The sequence below is a fragment of the Cebus imitator genome, unplaced genomic scaffold (assembly GCF_001604975.1).
Source record: "Cebus imitator isolate Cc_AM_T3 unplaced genomic scaffold, Cebus_imitator-1.0 Scaffold164, whole genome shotgun sequence".
NCBI lineage: Eukaryota > Metazoa > Chordata > Mammalia > Primates > Cebidae > Cebus > Cebus imitator.
In genome coordinates, this window is record NW_016107479.1 from 662,943 (window position 1) to 678,891 (window position 15,949).

General features: G+C 38.8%; 1 protein-coding gene across 47 annotated transcripts in view; it reads right to left on the bottom strand.

Annotated features, from left to right (window-relative positions):
- PTPRD (protein tyrosine phosphatase receptor type D) overlaps positions 1-15,949 on the bottom strand; it is a 2,344,803-nt gene that overhangs the window by 394,086 nt on the left and 1,934,768 nt on the right. The window lies entirely within an intron of this gene.

Consider the following 15,949-nt stretch of genomic DNA (forward strand, 5'->3'; position numbering starts at 1 on the left):
TAATTTCCGTACCTAAATTTGTTTTTAAACAAAAGCATTCTACAATTTTAACAAATGCAAAGGAGCACATGTAAGAATCAAATTCCCAAAGGTTAAGGTATCAAGTAATACTAGTTTTGAATTTTGAATTATTTTCTGATTACTTGGAAACATCATCTTCCATTTCTAAACCAACATTTCCTTGTCTCTTAAAATGCATAAGCAACAGCAAAAAGTATAAGATATATCTGCTTTCTAAGTTAGAGAGCAATTAAACACATAAAAACTGAGAATCCAAAATAATTTATCGTATTCACATAAAATAGTTTTAAAGGAAGCATATGTATATCTTGGTAGAAAATGTCTTTATAATTACATATCACGGGCTTATTACTTATTAGATAAAAATAGTAGTGATAATAAACCGATGATACAGCAAAGGCAATTCCCTGTTTCTTTCAGTAACAGCACCTAGCATTTATATTTGTTAAGTGTATTTTTCCATGAGCAGAGTCCTCTGAAAGCTCTGTCAATAGTAATAAAAATGGCCAACTGTGATTCAGAGCATTTCGTCAGCACTGTATCCATATGTGTAAATTCCAAGCTAGGCATTCATTTCAACTCAGTTCGGCTACTTCACTAGTGCTATCTTGTCAACCAGAAAAGTACAGGACTCAAATTCTCCCAAGGAACTGCCAGACTCACTTAGTCCAAGCAAAGGAGAAAAGAAGCCAATTATGAAATTTATTACTTCCACAATTCTCCTCAAGAGAAACATAATAAGAAAGAACACTGAATTAAAAAAAAGAAAACCTCCTGGTTTCCCAGGTATCTTGATCAAATCGAGCTTACTATAGAAGTTCTTCTGAAATTAGATACAATAGGATTTTCAGAGAGGCTTGATATTTATCCCAAGGTAAAACAACTTCTTACTGCTTTACCTTTCCTTTATTTAGTCTGAATCCAGTATTATTGTAGTTATGGGATTAGAGATTCGTTTTAAAAAGCAACTTTTCAGACTTGAAATAGCTTTGTGAAAACATCTCCTATGTCGGCAACTAAAGACAAGTGTTCGTGGTTTTGCCAATTCAATTCACTTGAAGCCCTCTAAGTCTGCATGGTCCCTCTTTTTTTTCCTGCCCCTACCGTGGCTTTGAAGTTTTAAAAGAACTTCATATATTTAGGAAACAGAGTGATTATCCCAAGGCTCTGAACTTGAGCCTAAGAAGAAAAGTACTCGCCTCAGGAGTAGAGTCGCGTGGGCATATGCCAGGCATGAATGCACGTCAGAGTCCTTTGATGGAAATCCACAGTCTCAGAGACATATCCAAGCAACGCACAACCAACAGTGAAAGCTAATTGCCAGAGTCAGGGCTGTCTTCATAATAGATTGCATCTGCATAGCTTAGCGTCCAGTGTTAATTAACCACAGCCAGGCTGGGTTCGCTCCCTGATTTCACTGCAGCATGCCTCAGAAGCAACAGCAATGTCCACAGGTGAGCGTTATCCTCCCGTGCCAACGTCCCACTGGTCAGCACAAAACACCACAAATGAAGAGGCGAGTGAAGAACTGAAATGGCAGTTCTTATGGGATCAAACAGAAAAGCACTGAGTTTTACTATTTTATTACTTCCTTTAGCAAGGGATCAGCTCCAATCAATTAATGATTTAATTACCTAGACTAATTAAGATAATGAACAATGGCAAGCCGACAATCAATTAGCTTTATCCAAACTTTCTGAGTATAGAGTCTTAAGGACTATACCCTATTTCTTCATGGGGCAATAAAATATGAGAATACACTATGGAAATACTGGGGATACGGTCCCCCCAACCTTAAGCAAACATACAAGGTCACTTGAATGGTTCTTTGGTGACAGAGGGTTGTGAAAAGATGTTCCCTGGATAGGCAATGGACATTTAACAAGCCGTCAGAATTGCAGATTTTTAAAGTGAATCATGTCTTTCCAAAGCAAGTAAAGAACTAACCAAAGACAAGAACCTGCCCTTTTGGTCACCCAGCTTCTGTGATTTGAGTTACTTCAAAGTAACCATGAAAAAATATAAACCCCCTTTCAAAATCCATCCAAAAGTAGCAGTGTTTCTTGATTAGATTGTTCTCGGGACAAAGTGTTCCTTAAATTACTTGGCACAGGCTAAGAAATTCATAGATTTCATAAGAAAGAAGTACAGACAAGAAGCAGGCAGTAAGGGAGGAGGGCAGTCTAAGTTCAAGTTCTTCCCTTCCATCTGTTACATCTACTTTGAAATTTAAGCCTTAATGATCTGATTCCCTAATTATATTGGGTGTTCCTCACAGACAGGAAAGGTCCCCTACTATTGTGTTTAATCATGGCCACTAGTAAGGTATAATCTATTATTGTCTACAGTAAGTATCTTTCAATAACGTTTTCTTCAAGCAAGAAATCATACAACGCATACCACAGTGTTCGTATCTGTCATCTCTTGGGTACTACATCTCTCGGTTTACCTACACTGGTTGCATATTTTCTCCCTCGGAATAAAATTGATCATAGTGCAGGTTTCTTTGTATGTGCCAGCAGTAAGGCATTATGCTTACAGGTGAACTTCAAACCTGCCCATGGATAAAACGCATTAAGATGTTATACCTCACAGGCTAAGCCAGCTCTGCACCATGCAAGAAAACTGACTCAATTTCCAAATGCCTTCTGAGGCATCTCTGAAATAAAGAGGAAATCTCAATCCAACAAAATGGATGCCTTGTATGAAATGTTATCTGTTCTTTTTTCAGCCAACCAGTTATTAAGAATGTACCATGTCTTAGGATATGTGTAAATGGAACATAGAAGTAGTTATTTAGTATCACCTCATGCCTGTTAGACTGCTTATTATCAAAATAACAAAAGGTAGGTGTTGGTAAGGATGTAGAGAAAAGGGAACCCATACATGCTACTGGGGGGAATGTGAATTAGTACAGCCATCATAGAAAACAGCATGTAAGTTCCTTAAAAATAAAAAATAGAGCTACTGGTAGTGCATGGTGGCTCATGCCTATAATCCCCACACTTTGGGAGGCTGAGGCAGATGGATCACCTAGGGTCAGGAGTTCGAGACCAGCCTGGCCAACATGGTAAAACCCCGTCTCTACTAAAAAAAAATACAAAAAAGTTAGCTGGGCGTGGTGGTGGGTGCCTGTAATCCCAGCTACTAAGGAGACTGAGGCAGGAGAATCATTTGAACTTGGGAATCGAAGGCTGCAGTGAGCCCAGATCACGCCATTGCACTCCAGCCTGAGCTACAAGAGCGAGACTCTGTCTCAAACAAATTAAAAAAAAAAAAAGAGTCTACTACTGGATATATAACCAAAGGAAATGAAATTGGCATGTTGAAGAGATACGTACATTCCCCCGTTCACTGCAGTATTACTCACGATAGCCAAGACATGGAGGCCAACCTAAGTGTCCATCAGTGCAAATGAATAAAGAAAATGTCATATTACGTACACAAGAAAATGCTACTCAGCCTTAAAAAAAGAATAAAATTTTTGTCATTTGGAACAATATGGATGAGTGTGAAAACCACTATGGCAAGAGAAGTAAGCCAGGCACAAAAAGACAAATGTTGCATGATCTCACTTATATATGGAATCTGAAACACTGATTTCATAGAAGTAGAAAGTAGAATAGTGCCTATCAGAGGCTGGGTAAGGGGTTGGGAGGGATTGGGGAGATGTTGGTCAAAGGATACAAAATTACTTAAGAGGAGTAAGTTCAAGAGATCTATTGTACAACACAGTGACCAGAGAAAATGTGATACTGCATTCTTGAAAAATGCTAAGGAAATGGATGTGACGTGTTCTCATCACAAAAATAATAATTATATGAGATAATACATGTGATAATTAGCCAAATTTCATCATTCTACAGTGTTTAAATACATTAAAATATCCAGTTATATGTAGTAAATACATGTAATTTTATGTCAATATAAAAAAAATTAAAATAAAAAATCAATGAGATCCAAATGGAAGGGTGTGTCTACATAACCAAATATAGGAATCAAAGAGAAAAAAAAGTGACTAGACTTATAAAATAAGTTCAACGTGCTAAGGGATATGTAAATAGGGTAGTAAATACAATAAAGACAGGGGCGAATGAGGCTAATAGAGAGTGGCTCAGGAATCAGGTATGTGATCTCTGAAGTCAGACTACCTGGGTATGGATCACAACTTATCATTTATTAGGAACAAACAGGAAACAACTAAGGACAAATTACTTAACCCCTCCAAACTACAGTTTACCCTATCTTAAAGTCTAGGCTAATAACGGTTCCTAAAATGCAGGATAGTTTTAGAAAGGCTTTTTTAATATTAGAAAGGCTTTTTCCTGGCAATAGTGGACAAAATATGCCCCTGGTAATGAGTTACAGCCCTTTGCAGGAAAGCAAACCTTTGAAACACTTGGCTCTCTCGAATGTCCCAGGATCAAATATTCAGCTCATGTCCGTTAGCTAATAACATTCAAAAGGTAAATCAAGAAGATATAAAAAATAAAATAAAATAAAAATAAGGCCACGCATGATGGCTTATGCCTGTAATCCCAGCACTTTGGGAAATCAAGGCGGGTATATCACTTGAGCCCAGAGGTTTGAGACCAGCCTAGACAACATGGCAAAACCCCATCTCTACAAAAAATACAAATATTAGCAGGGAATGGTGGCAGGGGCCTGTAGTCCCAGCTACTCAGGAGGCTGAAGTGAGAGGATTGCCTGAGCCGAAGATGTCGAGGCTGAGATTAGCAGTGATTGTGCCACTGTACTCCAGCCTGGGTGACAGAGTGAGTGAGACCTTGTCTCAAAAAATAAATAAATAACAATAATAGGATATCAACAATATATCTTTTTCTAATTATGAATGAGTTTCTGGATCTGAATTAACCATTAACAATTTTATATCAGAATTAGCAATGAGTATAATCTAAATACTTTGAATAAGTCTTATTACAAAAGACTTTATTTCTGAGAACTTTACTTGAAGGGCCTTCAAACATTTAGTGTTCACAGAATTATTCTCAGGATCTCCAACAAATGAATAAAACTAGCCTTAAACTTTAAGCTGAAATAAAAATTCACCTTGGTAAGCACTTTGATTATCAAAATATATTGCTTTCAAATAACATTTCTAATAGGTTTGGGAAATTATGTTGACCTCCATGTGTTCTTATGCAATTAATGCTAGATGTGAAAATATCTTCCTTTAATTTCAGATATCTAAAATGCCCAATTTATAGTAACATTTAATGTAATTAAATGTTAAACGGCTTAACATAATTAATTAACTAGTTGTTAAATATCATCACAAAACACTGTAAGAACTCACTACCAATATATATAAGATAATAATATATTTCATCAGCAATATAAAATAATTGTCTTGGTAATTAAGGAAGCTCATTTGGTTCTAGTAATAGTTTATTCAAACATATAATTATACGATATAGCTAACAAGTACTCCTTTTAATCAAATATATAATTATTAAAATGTTCTTGAGGGATATAATTGGCATATTATAAATATATTTCTATCACGACTACTTAAACCTCAATAAATACACCTTTAAAAAAGGCCTTGGTTTAATTAGCATACAGTAACTCTCTCCTTGAAATGAAATTAAATCCACATAATCTTATATTACTCAAATATAATTACTAAACCTTGCCAAGTAAAAATAATAATAAAAACCTTTTGAGAGCTCATTTACTGCAAATACAAAGATCACATGTCTCCAAGCAATAATTGTCAACCTGATTGCACAACAGGACCATGTAGGGAGCTTTTATGAAATCTATTAGCCCAGACCCCATCTACAGAGATTCTGATTCTGTTGCCTGGGAGCCAGGTCAAGGTATCTGTGGTTTTTGCTCTTTAGAAAGTCCCCAAACCACCACACCAGAGACTGATAAAACGTATTTTTTCCCAGCCCATAAATGTGTTTTGTAACTTCACTCATAATCACCAAATATTTGAAACAATCCAAATCAATAAATCAAACCATGATACAGATCTAATACTACTCAAGCAATGATCTACTGATTTATGCACTAACATGAATGAATCTTAAATGCATTTTGCTCGGTGAAGGAAGCCGGACCCAAAAGGCTACATATTGTGGCAGTGTGGTGGAACTTCTGGAGTGAAGGAACTGCTATGTAATTGTAGTAACGAACGCATAACTATGCATCTGTCAAAACTCGTAGAACTATATACCACAAAGAGTGGATTTTACTTTACATAAATTTTTAAAAATTGAGCAAGAAGTAGGGGAGGGAGGGAGATGGAATACAGATTGTGACAAATGAATGTAACTGCCTTACAAATGTATCACGTAACTATATTGAAGGAGTCAGACACGGAGCTGTCCTGAGTGATTTGGTAAACAGTGTTTTGGCTGGATATTGTTAGACTAAAGGTAGCCTATATCAACAGTATTTTCTTGCTCCGAGTAAAAAACAAGTCATCATAAAAATGTTTACTGTTTATCAATTGTGTGATTGTATTTAATAATGAACAACATAAAACAATCTTCAAATCTGAAAGGTTTTGTAAAAACCTTTTACTGGTGTTATTTTTTTAGTCACTGTTTGCTTTTTTTTTTTTTCCCTGTTTAGACAGAGGCTGGGCAGGGTGAGCATGTAAAGGCTACTTCAAAGTGTGATGGTGGATAGATACTGCTTCAAGGATCCAGAACAATGGTCATTCACAAAGCTAAAGACAGAGTGCACTGAAAATGCCGAAGTTTCAGAGGCAGTCCTAGCAGAGAATAATTTATCTAATCGAACAGCTGATCTCCTATATATTCTACTGTATTCAGTCTTTTCATGTTAATACAATTTACGCAAAGAGAGTATTGATTCTTTAATATGTTACAAATCTCAAAATAAATACATTCTTAGAAACCTAGGTATATCTGTGTGTGCTTTTTATTTCTAAAACACAATCTGAGAGGATTAAAAAGACTTAACAATAACAAAACACAACGTCTCCTGCATAACTCTCAATGCCAGAATTTCAGAGTCAATCATTTGGTATCCAGTTTGCTCTTAAACTGACTCTCCAACTGTCCACTTAAAATCTTTATCCACTCACACATAACTTTGAGGAGTATGGTGAGAATTAGTGAGGCCTGACCTGTCTTGGTACACAGTAACTCAATTACAGGCTATGAAATCAATTAATCCTATCAGAATGCTAGAAATCAGAGTATCCGGTAGGAAATTTACTATTGGCCGTAATAATGAATGTCCCGCAGGGTGAGGTGGCTCGCACCTGTAATCCCAGTACTTTGGGAGAACGAGGCAGGCGGATCATTTGAGGTCAGGAGTTTGAGACCAGCCTGACCAACACCAAACCCCATCTCTACTAACATATAAAAATTAGCCAGGTGTGGTGGAGGGTGCCTGTAATCCCACCTACTCTGCAGGCCAAGGCAAGAGAATCGCTTGAACCCTGGAGGCAGGGGTTACAGTGAGCTGAGATCACACCGCTGCACTCCAGCCTGGGCCACAGAGCGAGACTCCCTCTCAAAAAAATTATTAATTAATTAATTAATGCCCAGCCCTACGTTTAAAGTCCATGGTGGATCAGATGAGAGTGGGCCTTTGTTCTTGGACATCCATCACTTCAGCAGAAAATTTTCGTGTCTCAGTTATCACTGCCATCAAAAGCAATGATTACTTTCCATACAGTAATCAGAGTAATCCTGACAAAACACAAATATAATCATCTTTACCTTTCTCCTTTAACAGCTTGTTGTTTTTTTTTTCCCCCTCATCACAGCCCCCTTTATTCTGCCCTTTGCAGACACTAGTGATAGTCCCTTGAGCCTTGGCACAAGCTGCTTTTTTCTGCCTGTTGGCTCTTAAATCCCAACATCACTAGTAAACTCCTAAATATTCCTGTTGCTTCCAGGAAGACTGACCCTCCGACTAGGTTGGTGCACAATAGAATACTTCCCTATTATAGGATCTCTGTACAAGGTTTTTCTCCTAGTCCTTTACATTTACTCCATTCATTCTCATTGCTATTCCTAGAACCGGCCAGGCAAGGTCCTGCCTTAGGGTCTTCGGACTGGCTTTTTTCCTGGCCTGGAATATTCCTCCCCGTAGCTAACTTCCCCACCTCTTTCAAATCTTTGCTTCAATGTCACTTTCTCACTGACCTGACTACCCAATTTTAAATCACATCTGAACCGCTCCCACCCTCTACACACACACACCCTCCTGATTTCCCTTACTCTGAGTCCTTCTCCCACCATAATACTTAGGTCACCTTTGAACACATAATATACTTTCCTACTTATAATCTGTATGGTTAATTGTGTTGTATTCATTGTTTTATTTCATAATTTAGAGCCCCCTAGAATGTGACCTTTATGGTACAAGATTTTTTTTTTTTTTTTGGTCTCTTTTGGTCACTGTTGCATCTCAAAAGCCTAGTATAAAAAGAAGATCCCTAAAATGAATGAATTACTTAAGGACCATATATACAAAACATTTGTAAACAAGAAAGAAAGAAAGCTCACACTTCCAGGACCTGAACAGTAACTGTGAGTTAAAATGTGAATGCAAAAAAGATCCCTGGGAAAAAAAAAATAGCTGGTGTAAATTTAAGTTGGCAAATTAGAAGGTGTTATCAACTAAGCTCAGGGGAGAAAAGCAAATCCTATAGGTACATCGACCAATTATGAGCCTCCAATCACTGCCAGGACCTCGCACACAATATCACTTAATTCTCACACAACAACTGCAGGATGAGGTTCTCACACCAATTTCACAGTCTAAGATTAGACTGGAAGCTACAGGGGTGCACAGATACATGTTCCCATCTTGCTTTCATACCAACAGCACCCAGCGATATGCTGGCAGGCAGTAGGTTAGAATATACAGAAGCTGCAAAAAATTTAAAAACACATATGCTCAGAGAGGTTAACAAACTTGCCCAAGACCACTTATCCAGTAAATAGAAAAACTACAGGGTTTAAACTCAGATCAGTTTATTTAAAAACCAGTGCTCTTCCTACCACACCATATTTCTTCTAACTAAAATCATAAAATGTATACGGACCTACAAAAATGCAACAAGCAGGCTAACTATCTACCACAGTAGCTCCTAAGGGCATCTTATCATAACAAAGAAGAATATAAATTGATATTCCTAATTAGTGTCAACCCAACGATCAAGCAACAATCATGTTTCATCTTATCTGTTTAATATAGAAACATGTAAGGCACATTCTAGAGAGAATTAGAACAAAATGGATAAAGTTTAAAGTTTTAGCACCACAAGTTTAGTCTTCAGACAATTCAAAAGTCATTTTCACAGAAGCAGTACACAGACATTATTGTATGAGTAAATTCCTGCTTCCACTTAGCTGCGCACTCGGGCACTGCCCATCAGAGCACTGGCCTTTGAAATGGTAATTCACTGGTTGAACCACTGTTCACCTGCTCCTTAGCCTTAACAGGTCTGTGGCTTCACACTGGGTAGCCACAGCAGTCCCTAAGAGAAAAACGAGCTCCTGCAACCAAGCTACTTAATTGCAAAAACTACGATGACTTTCACACCAATCTAATAACCTGATAACTTGACTCCAGAGGATGGATGGAACCAGGAGCACAGAGAGGGAGCCTCTCTCCCCAGCCTCAGGCTAGAGGAGGCCGTCTAAGGTCTGTAAATCTGGCACTGTTAGAACCTACAAGGAGAACCAGTGGATTTAAATGAATAATTCACCATCTCAAATTCACATTCACCAGAAGTATCTACGCAATTGTGGTTAAAGTACTTCAAATCTGTCCTTCTGCTTTATATTTTAATTTTAGATACCAGGTAACAGAATCCATTCTCTAACTCACTTTACATAAACAGAATCAGCCCAGATGTTTTCTGCTGGTTCTTTTTTACATTTCCTACTGTCAACCACAGAAATGGCTGGAAACTGCTGGTATTGAGAACTCTTATTCATTTCAATTCTACAAATTTCTAGAGGCCCTACATGGAGACTGAAAGCCTATGATCACAGAAAAGATCCATTCCAAAGATGTACTTCCTTTAGCCTCAGTATTATTGTTACTTATGTAAAACTTAAAAATGGTTCAAATATAAACCTGGATTTTAAGTTTCACTGGGAAAATCGGCAGATCCAGGGCACATACTCCCAAATGGGAAGAACAGAAGCTGTGGTTGCTTCCCTCATGAGATACAGCACAAACTTTCCAAAGAGTTGAACTGGCCTGCCTCAATAATCAATTTTACTTGCCTGGTCACTGTGGGCATCTAACTGTGTTACCCCTGGCTGTATAAAAGGCGTAGGATTGGAATGTGGGAGGGGGAGGAGGCAGAATTTGAGATGAATAAATACACTTGTATCAGAACTGAAAATTTTAGACTGGGCACTCTGGGAGGTCAAGGGGAGCAAACAGCTTAAGCCCAAGAGTTGAAGGCCAGCCTAGACAACATGGCAGAGCTCCATGCCCACAAAAAGATACAAAGAATTAGCCAGGTATGGTGGCATGTGCCTGTAATCCCAGCTACTGAGGAGACTAATGTAGAAAATTGCTTGAGCCCAAGAGGCAGAGGTTGCTGTGAGCCAAGATTGCACCTGTACCCCATCATGAGTGACAGAGTGTGTCCCTGTTTCAACAAAGAAAGAAATTTTCAGACAAGTACATCTAAAAGTAACATATGACAACTATGATAACCGCTAGGAGAGACATGGAAACCATTAGGTGTGTTGGCGGGAGAAGCAGGGGTGGAAGAGAAATACACAAAGTGTGTGTACGCCCCAAGCTGCTTCTCATCCTCTCTGGCTGTCCCTTCTGTGACTCATCAAATACTTATCAAGTCAACCTATCATGAGATCCTACAAATTCCACCTCCTGAATAAGTTTTGTATAGGGTCCTTGGTATCCTATATTCAAAAACACAGTTCAGACCCTCAAGACCCTCATTCTACTTGATTCCACAGCAGTCTTCTAAGTGGTCTTCCAACCCCTCAATGCATCCCCCAAACAGCTGTCAGGGACCTATTGAAAGTGCATGTCAGACCACACCGCTTCCCAGTTTAAAACTTTCACTGGCTTCCCTAGTAATTCGTAATCCTCGGCTACACTTGAGAATAAACTGACGGGCATTTTTTAAATTACCTATGCTTGATTCTTACCTTCACATACTTTTATTAAATTAGTTGGTGTGGGGCCTACACGTCTACATTCTATTCCAAGTGATTCTGATGTGTTATCAAGTAGAGAATCACTGTTTTAACAGGCAAGTTCCAAGATCTTCAGCTTTGCCTTAATGCCCTCCGCTGCTTGTCTCCAGCACACTCAGGAACAGTCCCTGTCAATTCCAAGAAGAAACCTGCTCCTGGTAGCATCCTGTGCATATATCTACTTCCTGCACTGAATTCCCTTTATTGTAATTCTCTTTTTATTACCTTTAGCACTATTCCGACAGCAGTGACTTAGCTCTATCTTCCTTATACCTCAAATGCCTGCAACATAGTGAGCACTAAGTTTAAGCGTGGTTGAAGACAGCAGAAAACGGTAGACCTGGAAGAGGAGGGGAGCTCTGAAAGGCAAAGCTGTGAAGTGAGAAGCGAGGAAGGAGAGAACACTTGCAAAACTGGAAAACCAGAAAGCACTTTTTGAGCTAGCAAAATGTTGGTGATCACAATTTGTTAAAGCTTCCTTTAGGCTATAAAGAGGAATCTAGCTGCCTGAGTGAATACACCAAAGGGAATTAAGCCAATTATTCCCTGCCCAATAGTGGTGTCAGATTCATTTGTTAAACTGCAAGCTCCCTAGAGAAAATAGATCCCAGAATGCAAGTAATTGTTTTATTATAATTATCATAATACCCCTCCTGTTTCCTTCTCTCACTCCAAATCAGAACAATTAAAAGGAAAAAGAATTACGTGTTGTTCAGTTGCTAAATAGTCTTTTTATATCCCTTTTCTGATGTAGTTTTGATTATTTCAGAAACAGTAGCTCTCCACAGTGGTTTCTGCTGCTTACTTCAAATGAGTCACGCTGTGGGGCTCTCACTCTTTCCCTTGAGATTTTACTCCATAGTTGAATAGACTTAACCATTAGTCATTTTCCTTCATATTAAGCCAAGAGTCTTGTTTAATCTAATTAGTCCTCCTTCTCCATACAATTCTAAACAACCTCAGTCCTTACAAGAATATAGGTATATCCTTCCTACATCTGCAGAAACATGTGCCTCCTATTTGCGGCCAGGACAAACAGACCATAGTTGGTTCTTAAATTTTCCCATGTGAGTCAGAAATTCCAGTTCCAAACCATCTCCTTTCCACCTCCCCCAAAAGCTTTTCAGTTTGCCGACATGATGAAACGTAGTGTTATTTCTGAGCATTTGCTGCTGGATCAATGGTGCCTTCTCATTAGTTTTATTTTGCTTTTGATTTAAAAGCACCAAAATGGTACAGAGTATATCTATACCAGACGTACCTATAATGTGATCAAATTCACTGTGACTTTTTTGCTTTTATTTGCCTTTATGAAACCAATCTCAGGCTTCGATGCCCCTGATTACAAACTGTTTCTTCACAGACCCCTTACGACATTCTCAGCAAATGTAACACTTTCCAGCACTTTTTCTTCTTATTTAAGATGTTCACAGCTCCAAATGTCAGGCACATAGTGCAAGGAAAACTATCCCTCAGCTGATAAATTATTCAATTTTTCAGGAGTTTGCAATTTGAAATGGCACTAACAGCTGAATACCTGAAGCACCCCCAGAAGACATAAAGAGCAATAGCATGTAAAGCTTTCTCTGCATACATTTTAAAGGTTACACGCCATTATGTTTATCCATGTTTATCAGGAGATGTGCTCCTTGAACTTATTTATTCTAATTAATCTGCTCCCAATAAACATTAATAACAAAGCAAAGTGATAAAGGAGGCTAATCAAACTGACATATTTCCTTTAACCTACCCCACCAGGTTAAAACAAGGTCCTTTGCTGATGTTTTCCACTTTCCCCTGTATGGTGAGAAGTCGTCAACGAGTAAGGTCAAAAGCAGCGGTGGTCAAACTAGGACTCTTGAACAATCTGGCCCACTGCACATATTTTTAAATAAAGTTTTACTGGAACACTGTTTTACCCATTTATTTTGTATTGGCTGTGGCTACTTTCTTGTTACAGTGGCAGAGTTCAACAGCTGTGACAGAGACCCACAAAGCCAACAGTATTTATCATATAGCCCTTTATAGTTAACATTTGCTGACCTCTGGTCAAAAGGCATGGAAAGTGTATAAAGCTTTTAAAATGTCAGCCCCAAGTAGAGCTTTACCTAATGTATATCAATGTGTTCATCTACTCTAAAAAAAAAGAAAAAAAAATACAGAAAAAACCTGCATTTAAATGTGTGTTATCTAGAACACAATCTGTGTTACACAGTTCCATGGGAAGCTGCAGGTCTAACTAAGATTGTTCCTCAAGCTGGTACGCGCTGCATTTTGATAACAACAATCACCATGTGTTTCAGTTATTTATTGCTGTTATAAACCCCTTCAAAAGTTGCTTAAGGCAAAGATTTCTTTCTGCGTGATTCTTTTCTCCAGGCCTCAGCTAGAAGATTCTAAACTCCATCTCCCAAGTGGTCACTCACATGGCTTACAGTCATGAGGAACAGGCTGGATTCTGGCTGGAATACCAAGATGGCTTGGCTCATATATCTGGCTCCTCACCTGGGGCAGCTGCAACAGATGCGGGCTGGCTGGGTATTTCTCTGTCTCCATGGAGTCTGTCCCTTCAGCAGGGTAGCTGGGCATCTTGCTATTATGACTCAATATGCCACAGTGAAATTAGAAGCTTCCAGGCTACTGAAGGGCCACACCCAGAGCTGCTGTATTATCACTTCGGTACCTTTCTATTACTGATCAAAGACACGTTCAAGGATTGGGGAAAGAGACTGCATCTTGATGAGAGGAACTGTAAAATATTTTGGCCATGATTTCCAATCTACCACACCATGATGATGAGTTTAGTGACAACATGATTGCAACGACAAAATCTTGAAAGTAGACCTTACTGCTGACAATTTATAATCAAGCTGACAAATAAGAACAACAAGTGAGCCTAATAAAAAATGGAAATCATTGATCAGTCGTGGTGGCTCACACCTGTAATCCCAGCACTTTGGGAGGCCGAGGCGGGTGGATTACCTGAAGTCAGGAGCTCAAGACCAGCCTGGCCAACATGGAGAAACTCCATCTCTACTAATAATACAAAATTAGCTGGGTGTGGTGGCACATGCCTGTAATCACAGCTACTTGGGAGGCTAAGGCAGGAGAATGGCTTGAACCCAGGAGGTGGAGGTTGCGGTGAGCTGAGATCGCACCATTACACTCCAGCCTGGGCAAAAAGAGTGAAACTCTGTCTCAAAATAAACAAATAAATAATAAAAAAAAAAAAAAGGAAATCATTTTATAATAACACACCTGTCACACAGAAATCAAAATTTTCCAAATTGATGTTTTTTTTAATTGAAATTGGACAGAAGCCATTCTAAAGCCATTCAGTGCTTCTCAATTCTTACACAGTGTGTACGCTGTGAATATTACATAACTTTCCTGACTCTAGAGCTTTAAGATGAGAATCAATGAGGGACGTAGTAACTACAACGAACCTGGATGACTCTGGCCCTGATGCCCACTGGCATCGCCTGGGCCCTGTGTAAACAGCTGGCTGCTGTGCATTTTGAGCTCTTTTGCCTTCTCTTTTCGGCTGTTCTGCCTCTTCCCTGGACAGAGAATCATGAGAGTGCATTCTAGTCCTTCCCCGTCACCTATTTACCTTTTTGCTCTAGGCAGGTTATCTGCTCTGACCCTTGGCTTTTTTTATCTGAGAAGTGAGAAGGATAAAAGTTATGTTGCCTACTCTTAGAGCATGCAGGGACAAATGAGATTAAGAAGATAAAGTAAACTGGCTGGGTGTGGAGGCTCATGTTTGTTAACCCAACACTTTGGGAGGCCAACGCAGGAGGATCACCTGAGGTCAGGAGTTCAAGACCAGCCTCCCCAACATGGTAAAACCCTGTCTCTACTAAGAATACAAAAATTAGTTGGGCATGGTGGCAGGTGTTTGTAATCCCAGCTACTTGAGAGGCTGGGGCACAAAATCGCTTGAACCCAGGAGGGCAGAGGTTGCAGTGAGCCTAGATCATGCCACTGCACTCCAGCCTGGACGACTGAGTGAGACTCCATTTAAAAAAAAAAAGATAAAGTGTTTAAGTCATTATTCAAGTATTCAAGTGAATGGTATCACAACTGTTGTGGCAAGATAAAATTGATTTTATTGATTAAAAATAAAAAAATTAATATACCGTAAAATAAATATAATAATGGCTAATGTTTGTTTAGCGTTTGCTATGTGCAAGACATAGTACTAACACCTCACTTTGGTTAACTTGCTTTCATCTTTACAGTAACCCTATAATTATCATCTAATACTCCAGACAACAAAAACTGAGACATAAAGTGATAAGGCAATCTGCCTTTGGTATTAAAAACATTACATAGAATTAAGATTTCTCTTTCCCAATTTGCAGCGCTGATTTCAAGAGCCTGTGAATGGTCCAGCACATTTCTAACAAAATTTCTCCCTTCCAAACCCCGTATTAATTAGAAGGGCAGTACCTGTCTCTCCTAACCTCTGCTCCAAACTTCTGTTCCAAAGCTTTCATAAGCAACATCAGTGGTTCTCAACTGGGAGATTTTGCCCCCAGGGGACAGTTCCCAATGTTGAGCCATCATTTGGTTGTCACCACTGGGCTGTAAGCTGCTTCCTGGGTAGAATTCCTTGATATGAAAATTTATCACGAAGGGTCAAAAGTGCTAAATAGCTGATTTCTGCATACATTAAGTATGTGAGTGTGTGTGTGTGTGTGTGTGTGTGTGTGTGTGTG